We start from the raw sequence: 8681 nt of genomic DNA, 5'->3' as shown, positions 1-8681 counted from the left end.
GATAGATAGATAGATAGATAGATAGATAGATAGATAGATAGATAGATAGAGCCAGTCAGCCAGTCACTGAAGATATTATTTAGGAAAATGTGCTTTGTCCTGAATTTGCTAGAACTCTTTGGATCTTCCTGGAACTCATTCAATGACTGAATCTTTCATTCATCTTTTGTGCTTCATGGACAGATCTCAAGAGAAAGGTACTGGTACACTAGGGTTAAACAAGGCTGCTCAGGTCTGAGTGCCTGACAGTACTGCCTAGTCCCAGAAACGAATTGTCAGTGTGGGGTGATCTGTAACCTGCAAGACTCCCGTACCCCACCTTTCCCATTGAGGCCATCCAGACCACTGAAGGCAGAGTCCAGTTTGCTAAGAGACACAATCAAGTTTTCTTATTTTTAGAACTCAGAAAGGTTTTCAAAGGCATTCTCTCCAGGCTCCCAGTCAATCTGCCCTTCCAGACTTACCCAAATGGCTTCTGAAATATCTCCTGTTTATGGAGTTCAACCTGCAGGATGAGGTAATTAAAAGAAACTATCAATTTAAGATATTCTTCCCCCCCCCATGAGTAAATAACATTGACATACTGTTCAAATAAGCCCACAATTTACTGCAATCTGTTTTTCAGACAAGCCCTCCACTTTAACCTCCAAATGGGAGAAACGAAGAGCCTTCTCTCTTCTCGTTTAATCAAGAGCATATGTTCAAAGATAGTACCCAAGGCTTCTTCTGGGAAGAGCCTCGCTCCTCCCCCCACCCCGAGCCCCACAGTGAGTTCATGAGGAGCTTCACCGTGAGCTTCGAGCTAGCGCACACCCACCTCCTGTATGCAGAGGTCATGCCAGAAAGCTAGCAGAGGTCATAGCACCAGCTATGCTGAGACACACCGAAGCAGAAGCAGCCGGCTGGGATAAACACCAGTGTGTGTGCACCGCGCTGAGGCCACAGGGAGAGAAAGGAGCTGGGGTGACACAGGTATGTGTGTGTGTGTGTGTGTGTGTGTGTGTGTGTGTGTGTGTGTGTGGCGTGGTGTGCACTTTCTTATGCACAGCATCATGCTGGCCTAGTGTGTATGCTCACCATCTGCACCAGGAGACCAGTTGCTCCCCCTTGGGAAGAACGGTTGGGAGGTACCAATTTTCTCATTAAACCTCTGAGTACACACAGTGGCAGAAGGCCAAAACAGTCCTCAGAAGCGTGACGTTTGAAAACATCTGTTAAGGGCATTGAGATCCTAAGTGTGTATGTGTGGGGTGGGGAGACAGAGAGAGAGAGACAGAGAGAGAGACAGAGAGACAGAGACAGAAGAGGAGAAGGACAAAGGCGAAGAGGAGGACTCAGGGCCTAGTACTTTCATCGCCAGACTATGAGTCATAAGGCAGGTACGTCAGCTCCAATTGCCAGAGTGCACTAACCTGAGTGTGGCTTTACTAACACCTGAAGTCCATTTCATGGGAATTAGGCTTAAACAGCAAGTTGCTTACAGAGCAACTTGAAAGGCTCTCCCCATGTCTCAGAATGCCAGGAGTCCTCTGGAATTTCGAATAAAGGATTCTGGCAGTAAAGGTTTACTGTAGTGTAAAAGAAATTATGGAGATTTCCCCTCTGAGCATAAGGAGTCGGTTGCTAAAGGCACCTGCAGGCCCAGGCAGGTTACTCGGCAATATCCCTTTAAACACCAAATTATGGACTATTAGGCTGCTGCTTGAAGGCTTCCGTAATGTGAAACCCTGACAAATTCCCAAATAAAAGCTATAAAACCAACCATCTTTTAAAACCTGCATGACTGACACTGGGAGAATTACAGCAGCGTGGCAGGCCACTGTGAAATAAAGCCACCATAAAGACACTTATGACGCTGTCATGGAGAAGGCAATTAGAAGGTGACTCTGGCTCTCAGATGGGCTCTTGTTCTTCCCACAGCTCCCTGTGGCCTCCTCCCTGCCGCAAAGTGGATCAATCTACAATAAAGTAGCAGTTATATCCCTTTCCATGGTTCCACTTGAAAGAAGCACCCAAATTTAGAATCTGACAGGAGTAGTACTGTCTGTGGCCACCCCCCTCTACTCCCAACACACGCGTGCGCGCGCGCGTGCGCGCACACACACACACACACACACACACACACACACACACAAATTGGTGGAAAAGGTCTGGATGTGCTTTTGACCAGTGTAAGGCCTAGGTGTTTGAAAATCTTTCATTTAGAGATTAAAACAAAAACAAAACCCAAAAACCAACAAACAAACAACCCTGGTATTAAGCAACTCGGTTGTGATGTTTAATGCATTGGCTACCCACTGCAGAACGGGAGCCCCACGTTTAAATGGAAAGCTTACACACTCTAGGCAAGGTGTAAGAGAATGCTGAGGAAGGGGCACGGAAGTCAGCTGAGAACCCACAGAGTCGTATTAGATGCAGCATGTTCTGAAGTGGCCGTAAATAAATGCTATGTATCGTTTGCAGCATGTAAAACAGGCCTGGCTTTAGTTAGCGGAAGCCGAATCTCCCCGAGTGCAGGGTAACTGTGTTAGTTCTCTACTCTTAGCAGGATTACACTGGCCCAGAGACACTGAGGCATCCCCCGCCCACCCAGCTGTGCTGGGATGGGAATGTGGTCCTGATTTTATTTCCACTCTAGTGATTTGTCCGACCCAGGATAACGTAGCCCAAAGATGCCTGCACCATAATCCTCAGATTCCGTGAATGAGCCTCCTTATCTGGCAAAGGGGATCTTGCAGAAAGGACTAAGTTCGAGACGGGAGATCATTTTGGATTCTCCAGGTGGCCCAGTGTAAGTCACAAGGGTTCTTGGAATCGAGGGAGGGAACAGAAGAGTGAGGATCCAGGGAGAGCGCCACAGGAAGATGCTGGGCTGCAGCCTTTGAAGGAGGAAGAAGGCACCACAAGCCAAGAAATGCAGGTGGCCTCTCAAAGCAGGAAAGAGGTTCCTCCCTAGAGACTCCTAAAAGGAGGAAATCTTGCTGACACCTTCTTGGCTTCAGCCCAGTGAGACCCTTTCAGACTCCTGATGGCTGGGACGGTAAGGGTGTACATGTGCGTTGTCCTAAGCCACTGAGATCCTGGTGATTGATTACAGCAGTAATAAGAAAAACAAATGCAGTGCTCCAGCTGGGGTCCCATTCCCTCTCAAAGTAGCATTGCATTCCCAGCGCTGGTCTGTACCTCAGTAACAGCTGAAAAGACCAGACTCTGGTTGCTTCCGCTGTGGAGCCCAGCGAAGCAAACACGAATGATTCCAAATCCTCATTCTGAACTCGGTCCAGGGCTGCAGCACAGGATGCAATGAAGTCTGCCTCTTTGGACATGAGTGTTTTACCACTGACATCATGAACAATCATCGTGGCAGGTTTTTGCGTGGCTCTGGTTTGCTTTTCCGTTTTCCATGTGTATGTGGTATGCATGTGTACATGTGTGGTTTTGAGTGTGTGGGCACATCTGAAGTTGATGTCAGAAGTCATCTTCCGTCACTCTTTTGCCTTATTCGTTGAGGCACAGGGGTCTCGATCTAACCCAGAGCTTGCTGAGATAGCTAGTCCCTAGCTTCCTCTGGTACTCCCCCGTCTCCACCTTCTGAGATTGGAGTTACAGACAGGACACTCCAGCCAGCTGGCATTTATGCGGGGTTCTGGGGATCCAAACTCCAGTCCTCACACTTGTGTGTCAAACACTTTCGAGTCTAAGCCATCTCCCCAGCTCATGGCAACGTTTTTAAACTCCGTAGTCAAGGCATCCTCTTACTGCCTGTCTTGGGGTGATTTGCTCTGACACTTCGTCATCCTATATCTACCTGATGGGATTTGAAATTACCCAGGATACAAACCTCTAGGAAGGCTGAGAGGACATTTCCCGAAAGTATTAAATGTGGCGGGAAGCCTCACCTTCCAACAGGTAGCCCACACATAAAGAGTCCCACCGAAAAACACTGTGGCCTGCCCACTTCTACTTCCTTCTGAGAAAGTTTGTCTATCATCTCAGACGCCAGCTTCTTTGGCTTCCAACAGGGACTGAGTATCAGGGGGACATTTTGGCCTTCAGCATCAGAGTGGCTCCGTGGACTGCACAACTGCTGGATTCTCAGCCTCTCCAGAATGCAATCATCGTTGACTACCGGGAGCATATTGTATAATTACCTACTTTGATAATACATAGCATTCCACTGGTTCTGTTCCCCTAGCACACCCTGGTGAAGTAAGCCCCCATGGTTGCTCTCTAGTGTATTCTGTCTCCTTGAAAGCATTTCTTCTCCTCGTGGCTCCCCACTGACTCCCTCCTGTGTTTCCCATGTAGACTGCTCTCATAAAAAAAGCTCAATTGTTCCCTGTTAAGAAATGAGTTGGTTTTAGTGCCTGTGTGATTGGTGTTCTGTTCAGGAAGTCGTCTCTTGTGCCGATGCCTTCAAGGCTCTCCCCCGCTTTCTCTTCTGTCAGGTTATGTGTGTCTGGTTTTATGTTGATGTCTTTTATCCACTTGGACTTGAGCTTTGTGCAGAGTGAAAGATATGGATATATTTGCATTCATCTACAGGTAGACATCCAGTTAGACCAGGACCATTTATTGAAGATGCTTTCTTTCTTTCCCATTGTAAAAAATTAGGTCAACCAATAAGTGAGGTTTCACAAAACTGAAAAATTTCTGTAAGGCAAAGGACACATTCAATAGGACAAAACAGGAGCCTACAGAATGGGAAAAGATTTTCACCAACTCCATACTTGACAGAAGGCTAATATCAAAAATATATAAAGAACTCAAGAAACTAGATATCAAGAAAACAAACAATCCAATTAAAAAAAATGGAGTAAAGCTCTAAACAGAATTCTCAATAGAGGAAACTCAAATGGCTGAGAAACACTTCAAAAATGTTCACCATCCATATCCTCAGGGAGATGTAAATCAAAACTTTCAGAGATTCCTGTCAGAAAGCTAAGATCAATATTACAAGTGACAGCTCATGGTGGTGAGAATGTGGACTGAGGGGAACACCCTGCATTTCTGGTGGGAATGAAAATGTGTACAACCACTGTTGAAATCAATATGGTAGTTCCTCAGAAAATTGGGTATCGATCTACCTAAAGACCCAGCTATACCGCTTCAGGACATATACCCAAAAGACACTCCATCCTACCACACAGACACTTGCTCAACTATGTTTATAGTAGCTTTATTCAAAATAGCCAGAAATTGGAAACAACCTACAGGTCCCTCAACCAAAGAATGGATAAAGAAAATGTGGTACATTTACACAATGGAGTATTACTTAGCTGTTGAAAAGAAAATGACATCATCAAATTTGCATGCAAATGGATGGAACTAAAAAAGATCATCTTAAGTGAGGTAACCCAGACCCAGAAATCAGACATGTATGTATCCACATGTAAGTGCATATGAGCTGTTACATAAATGATAATTATGATACAATTTACAGACCCAGAAAGGATAAGTAACAAGAAGGAAACCCTGAGAAGGGGACATAAAATAGATTTTGTGAGTAGGCTAGGGACAAGTGGGGATGGGAACAGGACGGATCAGATGGATGGAGGAATGGAGGGAGAGAGTAGAAGGAGAGACAACTGGAATTAGAGGGCACCTGGTGTGGAGGAGCATAATGTGGAGACCTAGTGCAGTAGAAACTCCCAGGATTCTATGAGGGTGACCCGAGTGAGGACTCCTTGTAACGGAGTATATGGAGCCTGAACCAGCCATCAAATATCTTTGACTTACAATTTGTTCTGCCTGCAAGATGTGTTGGGGGAATGGAGGAGCAGAATTTGTGGGAGTGGCCAATCAGTAACTGGGCTATTTTGAGCCCACAACACAAAAAGAAGCTCATGCCTGACACTGCCTGCCTGACCAAAAACCTGAGGCTGGCTAGCCCACAGAACTAGGATAAAAAAAAAAATCAATAAAATGATTCTCAATATTCTTCTATACTCACATAATGGTGCCTAACCCAATTGTCATCAGAGAGGTTTCCACTGGCAGCTCATGAGAGCAGATGCAGAAACCCCTAACGAAACACCAGATAAAAAGAGCCCAAATTGAAGATCTCTTTCAGGTCCCTCACCTTGGAGCTCAGGGAACCCTGCAGAAGAAAGGGAGGAAGAATTGTAAGAACCAGAGGAGCGAAGACACCAGGAGAACACAGACCTCAACTAAGCAGGGCTCCTAGGGGCTCCCAGAGACTGAAGCAGCAATCAAGGAGGCTGCATAGGTCTGTGTGAGGTCCTCTGCATATATGTTATGGTTGTTAGTTGGTGTTTTGTGAGACTTCTAACAGGGAGTTGAGGCATCTCTGACTCTTGCTCTTGAGACCCTTTTCCTTCTAATGGGTTGCCTCGCCCAGCCTTGATATGAGGATTTGTGCTTGGTCTTATTGCATGTTAAGTTGATATTCCTGGGAGGCCTGCTCTTTTCTGAAGGAAAAAGAGAGGGAAAAGGGGAACTTTGAGAGAGGGGAAGTATGTGTGTTGGGGGCTGGGAGGAGTGCGGGGGGGCAAAATGCAGTTAGGATGTATTGAAAACAATAAATAAATAAATAAATAAATAAATAAATAAATAAATAAATAAATAAGAAATTTAAGAAAAGAAAAGAAATGAGTTAGCAAGAACCTACAGTATTATGGTGTAGCAACTATTTCTGCTGTGTTAGAACACTGTTCTGCAGTGGGGTGTGCCATGCTAACAGCCTGTCTTTTCACTTTCCCATAAAGCATCCAATAAGTTAATCTCTACCAGTAAAGGGCTTTTTCCAGAGTTCTGCATGCCTCTTCATACTGACGCAGACTTTGGAGTCAGAAAAGACATTAATTTGAGTCCCTATCTCACTATTTACTCTTGATATGCCCTTGGAAAAAAATATTTATTAAACCTTACTTTATCTGTAAAAGGTGAATACTGTGAGGCTTTCTTCTGGTGAGAAAATAGTGGGATTTTGTATTTAAAGTGTTCCATGCAGTGTGCCCCATCATAAGCCTCCTTTACCCCCTTAAAACAATAACTGGCAGATGGCTAGATATATGTGTAATCGCAATTCCAAGGCACAGTAAACCTACTGAGAGCAGAGGTTTCAGATGTTAAGTGCTAGAGAGATCCCCATTCAATATGGAACAATAGCAAACAATTATACAACACCACCTGTGTATCCTCTTCCTTAATAGTGGACATCAGAGCTAGACAAAGCAAGACGAGAGACAATATATAGCCCTGCGTGGGTGAAAACTGTTCTTGGGAGGTGTGAACAAGTCTCTACTCACCCAAATAGGAAACTGACAACAGACCAAACTAAAAGTACCACCAGAATCCACCTTGGTGAGGGAGGGGGTTTACTCACAGAAGCAGGGAGGACTCAAAAGCAGAAACATCATCAAAGGTCCTCTCTTGCATAGACGGTAACCCACAAAACATGAAACTGTTTGCACAACCAGTAGGCAGGCAACAGGTCAGAGGACAGAAGTCTCCTCTCCCCAGCTTATATGAACTCTAAGTCACAAATAACTCAACTTCCTCCTGATTGGCAGCAAAGTGACTTCAGGGTCACAGTAAACAATTCATTCTTCTTTGAGCATAAAGATGCCTTGGGAATTCATCAATGGCCATGGTGCAGTCAATATCCATCAGGTAATATGCTCTTACATCAAGATAACAAAGCACCCAGAAACCAGTGTATGAATTCATAATCAATATTGCCTTGTACGAGCAGGAGACCCCCCCCCCATTCCAAAGCACTTTAGTAAGGTGCTAAGAAAAAAAAAAAATCAATGACTTCTTAAATGCCCACTACATCATTAAAGCAAACTCTTAATCACCTTTGTTGTTATGCAATGGCCTGACTTGACATATTTTTGTAGTGATGTGCATGTTTACCTTCATCAGAGGAAATGATGCAGCTCATGATACCAACACTAGGAAGAAGGGTTTGGCTTCAGAGCCTCTTAGAGCTGGGCCTGCCAGCTGCAGCCAAGATGGTACCACTGAAGGAAATCAAGCTGGGTATATTGTTGAAGGGGAACAAATAAGCAGTCAGCAACAAAAGAAAGAGGAAGGAAGGAAAAGACAGAGCAGGAGATTAGGACTTAGCAGAATTAGTTGTCTCGCATGTGAAATGTCACCTATTGGCTCTCCAGTTTAAACACGTATTCACCTCATGTCCCTGCTGATGTTCCTTTCCTACCCCAATGGGCGGTATGTCCTCAAGCTGTGAGCCAAAATAAATGCTTCCAGCCCTGGGCTGCTTTCTGTTAGGCTTTGAGAACAGTAATGGAAAAATAACCAGCATGGACTGACACAGTGGCAGCACTTAAATGCTTTTTGCCTGTGAAGTGTCTTCTCACCAGCTGGACCCATAAAGAAATAAAATTGTGTTGAGGTTAGGGAGGTGGCTACATAGTAATGGGAGCTTGTCACAAACGCACAAGGACCTGAGTTCAGATCCCAAATGCCTATATCAAAAAGCTGGGCTGGTGTCATGGGCCTGTGTTGTTGTAGATAAAAATGGTGTTGGGCTAAATATTTTTAATTATTAGCCCTATAATTATTACAGTGGTATTATCTAACCCACTATCACTGTTAATAAGATACAAACACCTGTTAGATTTTATAATTTCCTAATTTACCATGGGCTGGGCAGATATTTCCACCTATGCTGTCTCAATAACCTCACCATC

This window comes from Psammomys obesus, unplaced genomic scaffold (assembly GCF_907164565.1).
Source record: "Psammomys obesus unplaced genomic scaffold, mPsaObe1.curated_primary_1811, whole genome shotgun sequence".
In the NCBI taxonomy this organism is placed as follows: Eukaryota; Metazoa; Chordata; class Mammalia; order Rodentia; family Muridae; genus Psammomys; species Psammomys obesus.
Note: the sequence above shows the minus strand (reverse complement) of the source record.